The 14,201-nt window shown below is 29.2% G+C and overlaps 1 protein-coding gene across 8 annotated transcripts in view; it reads left to right on the top strand.

Annotated features, from left to right (window-relative positions):
• The first annotated feature begins 384 nt into the window (after positions 1-384).
• The window catches only part of sano (CABIT domain-containing protein serrano), a 96,006-nt gene continuing 82,189 nt past the window's right edge, over positions 385-14,201 (top strand). For 2 of the 8 annotated variants that reach the window (XM_075360755.1, XM_075360757.1), the window contains exon 1: positions 385-515. The gene's annotated coding sequence lies outside the window, so the exon portion shown is untranslated. Of the gene's footprint in view, positions 516-844; positions 868-5,850; positions 6,107-14,201 lie in introns of those variants that run through there. The other 6 variants (XM_075360752.1, XM_075360753.1, XM_075360759.1 and 3 more) reach the window with 5 other exon arrangements.

The raw sequence follows: 14,201 nt of genomic DNA, 5'->3' as shown, positions 1-14,201 counted from the left end.
ATTATGACCTTAACGAGACTAATTTCAGTAATTTTAAACAGAGTAGAAAAACTAGGGATTCAAAATTGATTAATATAAATATAAACTAGCCCAGGAATTTAATCATGTGATTATTTCAAGAGTGTTTTTTTTATATTATTGCAGTTTATTAGCTTAATACGAGTACTTCATTTTTAATTGCTTAATCATCTTTCCTTGTTTTAAGGGTTTTCTTTTTAATTTAACGTTGAAATTTTTTACATAATAAATAAACCAGTAATGTACTGTTACACATTATGATTCAATGCACTTAACAAAGAATATATCTTATCGTAGAAAGATATTAGTGGAAGCTTGTATAAGTTTTATTTTTCATATGATAAATTTTATTTTAAAAATGAAGTACTTTAAAATAAGAATTTTTGTTCATTGTTTATAGATGTTATAAGAGAACTAGTCTGATAAATATTTTTACAAAATATCATCTTTATTCACATATCCTGCTAAATTTATAGCAGCTGAATTGGAAAAGACAGGTATTCATTTTCATTTTTAAGTTATACTTGCTCTTAAGGTAAAGATTTATTATTAGCAATCCTACACACACACACACACACACACACACACACACACACACACACACACACATATATATATATATATATATATATATATATATAATTTATTAATATTTGTTATGTATTTATGTGGTGTGTTGATGTCATTATCAAGGAGTGATAATGACATCACTCATAGAATATAATAGGCCTCCTGTAATATAATAGTAGATAGACTACATAGGTTTAATTTCTTTAAGAAATGAATACGTGAAGTTAAGGGACGTACGCAGAAATATTTCTTAGGTTGAAGCAAGAAAATCTTTTTACGGTAACAATTTCTTATTGTGAAATATAAAAGAAAAATATTCAAAGCTATATTAATAACATTTAAGTAATTTTTTTCCTATTATTTTTATAAAAGGAAACACCTTAAAATTTACAGATAATTTGTGAAAATACTAGTATAATAAACTAAATATTAACGTAAAATAAAATAAAAAATTGTTTACGGTTTTTTCTCCTGTCCAGATAATTAAAAAAAATGTCTATAATATTAATACTCCAAAACAAATTATGAAACCGTGTGTAGAAATGTGTACCGTGTTAATCTTTATTTCTCTTGCAATAGATAAGTTGAGGACAGGTTTCACTAGTTATACATTTTTTTTAATTGTCAGCTGACGATTCCTCGATAATGTTTCTTGATCATTATTCTCTTGTTGGGTTCTAATTATCAAGATATAATTATCTAGCAATCCAGAGATTTAAAAATCTACAGGAACACTCATTTGACGAACAAGGGCACAGCTGCCTGCAAGACCAAAATCAACAAAGCCTTAGAAAATATGAGAAGACGTTTTGAATACGATGTAGATTAATCGATTATAAAACGAATGATTTCAGGATGCGATAAGGAATTTGTAGTTCACATGTTTTAATTTTATTAAATTTAATTATGATATACAGGAGATTTTTAAAAATAAATGAATCAGAAAGATTCTAATACGTCTAACTAACAGAATTTTCTTGAATACGTTAATACTGTTACTGAATGAAATATAAGTTTAGATTAATTTACATGAATTTAATTAAAAATCGATTTTAATTATATTAATATCTATTGTTTAACGAATTTCAAGAATTACAACCGTAGATTTAATCGACTTAATAAATTATATATAAAAACAATATACTAATTAACTAATTACGAATTAAAATTTTGGGTAATCCGGAAGCTGTTTTCGAAAAAAATATTTTTAATATATTGTTCTTTATTTTTTCTCGAATATAAAAATTAGAATTTTAAAGATTAAAAATAATCTAGTCTAGTAGTAAAATCGTTAAAGATTCTGGGGTTCAAATCCTATGCCGATGTACCTTTGTGGTTGGGGTTAAATTAACAAACACATTTTTCGATGAAAACGATCGATCTGAGTTTGTACAAGACTACACCTCATTTACGCGTCATTCATATATCATCCTCATCTCATCGGTTCGTGAGGTTGTTTACTGCTCACAAATTGAGCAGATTGCAACGTACACATTAGGAATAGAGAATAAAGTAAAGTAACGAAATTATACCGTTAGTTGATCTTAACTAAATCATAATAAAACTATTTTTTTATCATGAAAAAAAATAGGAAAAACAAAATCATATGATTTCTTATGACAGGATTCTAGGAATTGGTACTAAGGTTTATATTTTTGAGGGGGAGTTTGCAAATCGTCACACGTACACTGCATCACTCTCTTAACATTTGATGTGAACGAAAAGTTTATTATGATTTAAAGTTTACTGTCGCTGAATATTTTATATATTATTTTCGTATTAAATTGCATTTTAAATATTATTATTATTAGTTTTTTGTTTTTATGTCATGAGGTCTTTTTTCTTTCGTTGTTTTCTTTCAGTTCTAATTTCGAATTACAGAACACTTCAATTTAATTAAAATATTTAAATATAAGTTTTCACTAATTTGTTTAATCTATTGTGTAATATAATATTTATATTATTATTTCTAACCAATCATAAATTATTTCATCCTTAATAACTATTTTCCGAATATAATGTTTGTGTGGAACCCTATAATATTTTAGAAACCCACTTTAACTTGATTACTTTTAAATAATTTGGTTTAGAGAAAATTATTTCTGAAGTCCCCCATTTTGTTGTTTTACTACAGTCATTATAATACCCTGTGTTATCTCACATGGGTAATGGAGGAGAATTGTTTTCATGAAACTCGGTACATCCATTCTGGAATTACAGGAGTAGACAAACAACAAGCACGCAATTATCCCCGGCTCCTGAATTTTACTGAGGATAAAAATATTTTGACCTTTATAAAGCAAAACCCCGTTCGAATTAAACAATTTTTCTAGTTAAAGAATGTAACTTTCATGATATTAATTTTTTTTTTTGTTAAGTGCATCGACAGTAAGGGTCGGCATAAGGGTCGACATAAGGGTCGTTTTGCTGTTATTATTTTTAAGTTTAAGCACCGCCTAGGATTTAAGATTTCAAATAAAATTAATTATTCTATAGGAGCAATATATATATATATATATATATATATATGAGTAAATGATGAATTTTGTTGCATGTAAAAAATAGTAAGCCTGACCGGATTAGATAGGATCTTCCAGATAAAGAGGGAAGTGCTACCTCTCTGTCATGAAACTCTTCATATTATGATAATCAGATTTTTGTTTCAGTTTTGAAAAAAATAAATATGAAAAAAAATTTCGAACAAACCTCAATTGTTTGATTTGTTTTGATTTGCAATTCCTAACATATTTTTTATTTGAGTTGTCCACTCCTTACTAGTAGCATATTTGTGTAAATTTTAATTTTCACATAAAGTTAAATGTTTCGATTTATATAGTACCTGTTATTTCAGTTTTTTAATTTTGTAATTGCCAACAAATAAGCTAATAATTTGTTAAAAAACAATGAAAAATAAAGCGAACAAACACTGCATATGTATTTTCATATTTAAAATTCAAATTTGTTAATGAAATATTTTACTAAAAATTTATATTATTTTTCTAAATTTTTGAAAATTTTATGGTAAGTTTCTCTGCTATTAAATGTAATAACGTATATGTAACGATTTTTAGTAAAATTTCTCGTTTCAAAATTGTGGCTTTACAACGTTTTGTAACGTTCTGTAAGAGGGGTAACTTACAGAGTTTACCCCTCTTAGTGAATATAATTATTTTGTATTTATGGTATATACTGTAGTTAAAAAATACAACAAAAAATGATGATACACTGGAAGCAACTCATTTACACTCAACGATTTGTGATGGCCGGTGTTCCTGGAAACAGAGCTTGCGACATCGCAAGCAATACGGATGATTACTTTCGGCATTGACGAAATTGCCGACAATCAATAATTCAGTTTTATACTTTATTTTAACTTCCAATTGTTAATTCTGTTTTGATGTACACCTGAATTTGTTAAATTTAGAGTAAAATGATGAAGTCAAAGAACTTTTAGGTAACAAGCGTTCGGTAAGTACGCCTAGTTTAACCCACCGGGTTGGTCTAGTGGTTAACGCGTCTTCCCAAATCAGCTGATTTGGAAGTCGAGAGTTACAGCGTTCAAGTCCTAGTAAAGCCAGATATTTTTACATGGATTCGAATACTAGATCGTGGATACCGGTGTTCTTTGGTGGTTGGGTTTCAATTAACCACACATCTCAGATACGGTCGAACTGAGAATGTACAAGACTACACTTCATTTACACTCATACATATCATCCTCATTCATCCTCTGAAGAATTATCTAAACGGTAGTTACCGGAGGCTAAACAGGAAAAAGAAAAGTACGCCTAGTGATATCGGATGATTCAAAAAGGATTTCAGAACTTTAAAAGAATACAAAAATCTGTTTAGACAACTTACAAATTCGGTTGAGGTCTCATTTCATAGAAAAACACATCAAGTTTTTCACCCGACATTCGGTTTGGTTCGATTGGCTAATAGATCGATTTCCTTCCAGACTGCAAGTCGGGCGTACCTCTGCAGCTGCGACTTGAAGCCATACCTCAACAAGATCAGCAGACAAGGCAGTACACTAACCCGATCTTTAATGAAACCCAACAGGAAAAATCTAGTAGGGTCAAATCTGAGGAGCGAGGTGACAATGCGATTGGACCTTTACAACCGATCCACCAATCTAGGACTCGAGTACCAAGAAAATCTCGGACTTCGTGAGGTAGTGCCACGTCTTGCTGATAATAATGTCATCCATCTTGGCCATCATCATCTAACTGAGGAACTGGACGATTTTGAAGCATGTCCAGATAAACGATACCATTTACAGTTGCCTCCTGGAAGAAGAACGGGCCGTACAGTCTATGTTTGCTTAGGGCACTGAAAACATTGACCTTAGGGCTATCACGAATGTGCTGCAAAGTTTCATGATGGTTTTTGCTACCCCATATTCGCAGTTATGGATGTTAATTTTGCAGCTGATGTGAAACGTTGACTCATCACTAAAAATTACATTGTCTAAAAAAGTATTGTTGTGTGCAATTCTATCCGACATTTCCACACAAAACTGCAGCCGAGAAACTGTGCGGTCATCTATAATGTGTTGAACAACGTTTTGTACGGCTTGTAGTGCCATCGTTTACGTTATACTCGTCAAACAGTCGTTTATGGAATGCCAGTCTTACGTAACTCATGTCGAGTTGATTTCTTCGGACTAAGGGCAAATCTATCTCCGAGTTGTTCCACAGCAGCTTCAGGAACACGCGAGCGTCCTAGTGATTTTATATTTATAACAGAACAACCTATCTCAACGAAGGTTTGATGCCAAGAGTAAATTGTACGCCTACTAGGAGGTTCGCTACCGTATTCTCTACGTAAATTACGTTGAACTGCAGTTGTGACTGCAAATTGTGAAATAAAAATACACAGCGAGCACGTTCCGCACAAGCAAATGTATCTATTTTTAACAACACTGGTGACAGCCCCGGTGGCCGAATTCGGTACTAATGAACTACGTGAGTCAAAATTTGATGTGTTTTTCTATGAAATGAGACTCAACCGAATCTATAAGTTATCTAAACAAAATTTTTATATGCTTTTAAAGTTGTGAAGTCCTTTTTCACCCGGCATTACTTTTCTGTGCACGCACCAAATTAATCAAAGTTTTAAACGTCATTATACCTCTGTAATCCCGGGTTTAGTACAAGTATAAATGATGAATACGATTTAAAATTACCGCTATGAAGTTTGAAAACTTTCGTAAACGATCGGATATGTTCGGTTGCTCTGCTTACGATAGAAATCCTGTTTGTAGAACTCTCGCTTCTGAAGCAACGTAGTCGCTGACTCCAGTACACCTGGATTGAACTGGTTGGGAGGGGAGAATTCAGTCCCGACACGGTAGTGACGCGAGACGCCGCGGCCGCTAACGTTAAGGTGGTAGAGTTTGGTATGTAATCTATTGCATCAGTATTATTGCTCCTTGTATTATTCTCTAACGTTCTTGTTACAGTATTGTACATTTTTAACTCGTGGAAGGAAGTTTTTCTTTAATAGTTTTTGTAAGGTAGGCGCTTCTTTTTGTTTTTTAATGTTTATTAAATTCATGTTAATTACTGATAAAAGTTTTTTATTTTTATTTTACATATTAAATATTAATTTTTTCTTTAAAAAATACCGTATTGTTAAAAATGTATTGCGACTGGATTATAATTTATTAAGTAAAACAAAGAATACTATATTACATATCGATAAAAAATTGTTGTCAAAAGTGTTAAAAACTTCCAGTCTAATTTTGTTCTAATTAATCGATACTACAATTTTAAAATAACATTTTGAAAAACTATTAATTCAATTACAATTAAATTTGCGGATTGTGTTTCACATATGTATATTTCCAGAAGTTTATAATATTACTCTTTACAAATAACCTATTGTAAAGGTAAGATCGAACGACATCTGGTTATTTTAACTGTTGTATGGGTACGCCTGTTTTTTCTTCTATTCATATATTTATTGCCTTTGTTCTGTAATATTATTTTTTCTTTCTTTAATTCCTTTGTTTACAAATAAATGTGTAGGTTTATTCTTTACAAAAGTTATTGTTTATAATCTATTTGAATAATATATTATTTGTATTTTTTTCTATAATTTAATTTAGCAATATACGTAAATTAATAAATTATCTAATTTACAGGTTATAATTTTAAAAACTAATTAAAATTATAATTTGAAAGATTTAGTGATTGAGCGCTTTTTTTTATGAAATTGATAAGTAAATCGGCAATTTTTATAAGAAATTAAATCACGGTTTATTTCAAACGAAAAGTGAATTTTATTACTATAATTACTTTTTTGTAGTAAAGGTTACAATCAAATTAATTTGTTCAAATATATTATTCACGAAACATAATATAAGTAAAATCACATTTATCATATTATATTTCGTTACATGAGAATTATAAAATCCTGACACAGATTTTTAATCGGAGACGAAATAAAAATCATAAAAATTGTTATAGCTCTTATGAACGATTAAGTTCTAATATTGTTTATATTATACTTTGTTTCCCCTTTACCATGACTCGTATGAATATGAGGGTGTTACATTTGTTTTATGTTATTATATTTCTTTATTTTGTTGTTTTTGTTTCTGTTGGAAGTAAATTTTTAATTAATTTACTTTTGTGTAATTAATAAAATGACGCGATTAGGAATTTACATTTGCTTGCTAAATAGAATAGTCATGCGTTTATTTTATGAGACAGGAAGTTAAAACGGTAAAACTGTCTATGTACATAGGTAACCCCAAGCTGAACGGTACTTGATAATCACGTGTTATAGCATTGTATTGTTATTTTTATTACGACTATTACTATAATTACGTATTCTGAATGATACACAGGATGTTACTTATTACGGATTTTTCTTTCATTTGTTCGATAACAGAAAAAGTATATCCCTGACATCTAAAATTTTATTTGTCAATGCCGAGCAATGATCTATCTGCAAAACTAATTTAAATATTAAAAAAGTAATAGTTTTAAATAGAATCGTCTTTTTTGTTATTAGTATTTATTTATACTTAATATTCACACGTTTATTAAGTTTGAATGTATTTGTCTACACGTGCTTATAAGTTACACGAAGAAAGAAACCCGGTGATTGGCATGAGAATCAGATGTTTATTTATGATTTCAGCGATATGGAAATACTTAAAAAATAGATAATAATCAATAAATAAATAATTTTACATCATTTATTTATTTCTTTATCTAATAGATTCTTGTTTTGTACAATTCTTTAAATTTTACTCGTATTTATATTAACATTTTCATTGTTCCGTACCCATATGTGTATTCAGAATTCCTTACTGTATCATTATACTTTCTGTATGTGTGATTTTTACAAATTTTTTCTAATTCATATACTAATAAAATTCAATACCTGGATTCTTGAATTAAATTTTTATTTGATAAGAATGCTGGTAACTCAAGTTCTAAATTCTACCAAACTTTCTCTTAAATTTAAATTTTACAAAAATGATACGATTAAAGTGAATTCATAAGTGCGGGCTACTTTAATATTTTTACATTATGAAATATAAAACACGTTTCTGAAAGTTTACTATTATCACAACTATTCAAGTCTCATAAAAGATTATGAAAATTTATTCGATTACCATTTCTTCGTCTATGAATCGTAGACGATCAACAGATCTGAAATTTATTTTATGATGTCAACCGATTATTCTCAAATCTTATGTAGCTAACTTACATCCTTTATTTCTTTGTAACTTTTTAATTTTTTTCTCTGCAGCCCTTCATTTCTCGATAATTCCCACATATTTATAACTTAATCAAGGTCCTATTTTTTCTTTATCCTTCTCATGTGTCTTATTCCTTATATCCTCAATGAATTAATCTGTCGTTTTCAAAGTTTTTCGTGGCTTCTCTACGATCGTATTTGAGTGCTTTCAAAAGAATACTATTTTATTTATTCTAATATTTTAGTATGTTAATTGTATTTAAGTAAATTGTCTTTTTTCCCCCAGAAGATACGTACATCCAATGTTAACTGTAGAAATTTCATAAATTTATTTGACCTATATTAATAGATATGAATAAAATGTCTTACGTCCATATGAACTTCATCATTCTGTAAGACGTTGTTTACGTGAAGAAAAGTTTTGTTATAAATAACATTTTATTATTTTTATACAATTTAAATAAAAGTTGAATTATTAAATAAGTATTTCAAAATTCATTCCTGATAACAACGTAAATAATTAAAATATATTGTGTGTACACAATATTCATTTAATGACAGACAGTTTAGTTTTGATTGCGTTCATCAGTCGCCAAGTAGATATATTAAAATAAAAAATTACGATTACATTACGTATGGAAAAATATTCTGCAATTAATTTCTTTATATCGGTATATACTGAATGCAGGTAGACATATAAATGTTTAGATATACGCATGCACGCACATATACCTCGTAAAAATTAAAAAAAATGTATGAGTAGACAACAACGAAAGTTTTTTCATGAATAAACATTACCGGATACCTGGTTCCACTAGCTATTCTAACAGTGTAGCTTCTAGTGACTGTGACATTTCACTACTTTCGTTTTCATCATAGCTTTTATTCCAATTCACGGTTGATATAAATTCATTCCGTATTCCAAACATCACCAGCATCTATTAAAAAAAAACACAAAAACAAAAAACAAACTTCCAACAATTCTCCTTCAATATGCTGTAATAACTACAACTAAAATAAGGTTACATGATTAAAAAATTTGACATTTGTTGTTTGTAATTTGACCAGGTTAAGTAAGAAGAATTTTTAGTGATATTTTTCTAATATCTTTTCGTGCTTATTATTTTATCATTAAATATGATACGACATTGACACTAATTTTATTTTTTAAATTATATTTTTTTTAATTAAAAAGTTTTTTTTATTTTTTTCGAAAATGATAATTTTTTTCGTATTTCACTTATGTAAGTATTTCACTTAAATATAAAACTGTACCTGTCCTTTTGAGTAAAATGATGTGTATAGTTTTCCATAACTTATTTATTGTTTACAGTTTTCAATACAGAAACTTATGATGTACATAAGACAAGAACTTTCAGTTTTATTAGTAACCTGTATTATATTTTAGTAATTAACTAAATTTAGTCTTATTATTGTTGTTATTGTCATAATGTGATCACAAGGTTTTCCTTAGCTTATACCTTACAGGCCGAAACTAATTCATAGGTTGCATTATTTACTGATTTTCATGGATGTTTATTGTACTTTCAATGATTTTTACACCATTCCCATTAAACTTTCTATGGGTACCAGCATAAAAATTGGCGAATATGTAACAAGTCGATTGTTAAAAAAAATTACTGATCTGTGTATCGAATACAGTAACGAACAAACTGAAAATACTGATATTACACGTGGCTAATCCTTGTCTACGTTAGAGCATGCTGATAGTCAATTTTTTCCTTATTTAATTTTTCTAATAATGATTCATTCCAATTGAAATATTTATTATTATAATACTTAAATCACTCTGTTCATTTTTCAATAAAAAAAACATATACTCTATAACATAAATATATATATATATATATATTATGTAGTTATTGTTTACTTAAGAGTGAAATATAAAAAAAAACGTGTAATAAAAACAGGTTTGCTAAAAGGGAATTGCAATAAAAAAAATAAAATAAATTTCAAGCGTTAAATATATATATATATATATATATATATATATATATATATATCCGTAACTCTAACAGATGCGCATTACTATCTTAAACAATAATCAATTAATTTAAAAAAATATATTGGAAATAAGTGTTTAAGTATATTTCGGGAAAATAAAAATATTCAATTTATATCTTATAATTAATTAAAAATTAAATTTGAATAATTCCTTTATATTTATTGACAATGGTATTTTAAAAATTGAAATGTTCAGCTAGTAGTAGGTTTTCATTATTTTACGAAAAAGGTTCTTAAGGATTTCTAAAAGGTGTTTAAAAACAAAAAAAAAAGAAATAATCTGATTAGGCCTACATAAAACAGTTTTTTTTTTTAAATTCAATACATCTTAAGATTTATCTAATCAATTTAAAATTCTCCTATAAAATTCACGATTATTATACTTTATCGTCTTTAGTTTCCCATCTAGATAGCGCTAAGGGACCCAAAAAACCGGATGGAAGTTTTCCAGATGTTAATGTGTTCGTATGGATATGCGTGTTCGTTCGGTGTTGGCCTCTAAATCACCTTATATCTCCAAAACTACTGGTCCGATTTTGACGAAACTTGATGAGATTACCTCTATATTTGGGGCAATGATGTCATTAAATATTCAACTTAAATGGTAAACGGGTGAGGCTGTAGAGCAAGGTCACCCTCAGTATCTCGAGATTTCGGCTAATTTAGGTCATATTTTCTTAGACACGTTTGTTAACAATTAAAAAATAACAATATTTGAAAAAAAATTTTGCAATCCCCACCGCCAAAACTACTCTAAACAAGTGGCTAAGTGAGCATACTGCATCAATAGTACCTCAGCCACCACAATGAGCGCTAGTATCTCGAATTTTCCTTTTTACCTGTGGGAAATTCCCTTTTCCCTCATTCTCTTGGACCGGGAAATTTGAAATTCCATAGGGTTGCTAACCAAATTATTTTTAACACTTTAAATATTAATATTTATTTAATTTAATTTATTTAATATTTCAAAGGTTGGTAGCACTGTTAAAGTGTAAACTCGGACTGGCTGAGGCTTGAACTCGATCGCCCGGTTGACTCGGTACCTGATGCGTTATGCCTCGCGGCTATACCAGTCTGTCGATCGTATAAGCGAAATTTTTGCTATGTAAGTTGTGAAATAACATTACCTTAGTTAGTGCCAATCGTCGCCGCTAGTAAAATATGGTATGCGCGTGCGCTTTAGTTAGAATCATTGGATTAAATAAACGAAAAAATATTATATTTAAATAAAATTATATTGAATTAAGTTGTGTGTGTAAGCCGCACATTAGAAACAACCCACAGTTGTAGGACTTTCCTACAAGTTACTACAGGTGATGAGAAAGACCTACATCTTTGTTGTCAGATATTTTTTTATTTTAGTATTACGGTCTTCGACATGCTAAAAACATATTTTAAAAAAGATGGGATAAATAAAATGGGTGTGAAAATATGCCACATCTTTATCAATAATCGAACCTAAGACTAACTGAACAAAAGGCCAACCACCATGCTAACAACTACACCAACTGAACAGCCAGTTATTTGATTTATCTATAAAAATTTAATAAAACAGTTAAAAATACACTATCAGTGTGGAAAGTAAAATATACAGAATTTTAGAATATAAATATTTTTTAAATCGAATACAAATAGATAAAAAAGGTAGTTTTTTGTACGCAAAGCGGTTGATTTTTTTATTTAATTTTTTCCCCACTTCCCATATTTTGTTTTGATTAGTCTAATACAAGATTATTTATTTGATTTTACAAAGTAAAAAAGAAATTTTAAGCTTGTGCCAAATATAAGCTCAATTTTAAACAATAAGAACAATGGAAAAAGCCCAATTATTGCCTTCCCATCCCACTCTAATACTGGAAATCTGACGATTTTTTTTATTTTATTTTACATCCATTTAAGTAAACGACAGCATTTTTGCGAAATTTCAGCATTCTAAATTTTAAAAATTGCTCAGTACTGATTACTTTCGTTCATATAGGAAGCATTAAATTCTTCTACTAATTCTACCGTATACTGCAGAGATTACCTATTTCTACTCGTACGTAAACACATTATTTTATCTCTTATTTAACTGCTTCTGATACGTTTATTCTTTATGTATAATATTATTTAACTTTAATAATTTAAAATAAGTGTGCCTTTTTCAAGAATGACTGATTCCCATATCAGGCTTACTATGAAAATTGAGATCGGAAGTGAATTCCCGTTCACTGTGCCAAAGATAAGGCCGCCGAAATGAAGTAAAGCCCACCGAAAATTAGTGACTCCGTCGATCTGTTCAGCACAGGGAACGGCTTCACAATGAACATCGCCACTGTCAATAAATATCATTGACTGATGCCTCTTGTATTCCAGATTCTTTATATACGTGACAATTTTGAGAAAGACTAAGAGTGAAGTGCTGTACTGAGTGTAAAACAACAAATTAATGCATTTATTCTGTAAAAAAAAAAACAATTAACATATACACTTGTATTGAATAGTTTTATAGGGATCTAAATAAATCCAATATTTAACATTACGTTATATATATATATATATATTTTGGTACGGTTCTTACATTTGTTTCATTAAGAACCGTACTTCTGATTTTTTTGAAAACACTTGAAAGATATTACTGGCAGCCTTGATTTAAAATGCCATTAATTTTCAGCATAAAAATTTAATGAAGATTCACTCTTTCTTTTAAGGAAATAGACAAGGCCTGGGTCAATATGAGTATACGGTCAGTAATTTATAAAATTAAAATATTCTTTGTTTAACAGTTTTATCCGTTAAAATCCTACACTAAAATTTAGATGTAATAATTTTATCGGTTTGAATACAATGTCGAATAGAGAAATTCAGGAAGTCTATAACCAGTTAATTATCATAGATATGGTCGGTATGAATTTGTTTGTTAATGGTACAGCTAAATTGTACAATGTATCTTGTATAAATGTCCTATACATAATATTGAACGAGTACAATTGTTAGCAGCATTTATATACAACATATTATTATTATTGGTACGCAAACTTGTGGGCGCTCAAGGGCGTCTTCTGTATATGTATTTTAATAATAGTAGAATGATTATTATGTACTATACTAGCCGACATAACAGACTTCGCCCGGGTTCCGATCATTATACTTTCTGTTGTTCTTCGCTGGCATAGAAAATGATAAATACTCCACGAAAAATTATTTGTGACCATATTAATTCGATATAAAATATTTATTACTTTTTATTTCTATGTTATTCTACTACAACTAAACGGTAATATGGAGAAAAAGTCCACTTCAATGAGAAAAATAGCATCCACCACCCAAATTAATGAAAGTGAGCTACTTTTAGGTAGATTTCATAAGAAAGCAACCTATTGTAATGGGTACCATGATTCGATTTCCAGAAACTTTCGGCATGTCTTCGCGTTTCACACCCCCCAGACACCAAAACCACCGTCAGTTCAAAGGCTTATATATATATATATTTCACTTTCTTGTGAGCATGATAATTGCCGTAATTTTGCGCCAATCACTTTCAAATTGATACATACAATATAACGACCCAATTTCTTGATCGAGTTTGTTAATGGGCAAAATCGGACCATGGGGTTGAAAATCGGAGGCTTTTTCGGAAAAAAAAATATTGCTGCTATAACTTTCTTATTAACTAAAATATCAGATTCGTTTAAAAGTCCTACTATTATTTTAATAAGGGCCTAAAATGTATCTAAGTAAAGTTTTTTTACTCATCATCAACTATTGGCCCGGAGGGGTTTCGAACAAAAAACATCATACCTCCCTTAACAGGCACAATATCGAATCGGTTTAAGTGGTCGTTAGTTCTCTAAACATTATCTAAATCTTTTATCTGAAACAATTTTTGA

This window comes from Lycorma delicatula, chromosome 3 (assembly GCF_047948215.1).
Source record: "Lycorma delicatula isolate Av1 chromosome 3, ASM4794821v1, whole genome shotgun sequence".
Classification (NCBI taxonomy): domain Eukaryota; kingdom Metazoa; phylum Arthropoda; class Insecta; order Hemiptera; family Fulgoridae; genus Lycorma; species Lycorma delicatula.
The sequence above is the reverse complement of the archived record's forward strand: the minus strand, read 5'-3'. Positions and strand labels throughout refer to the sequence as shown.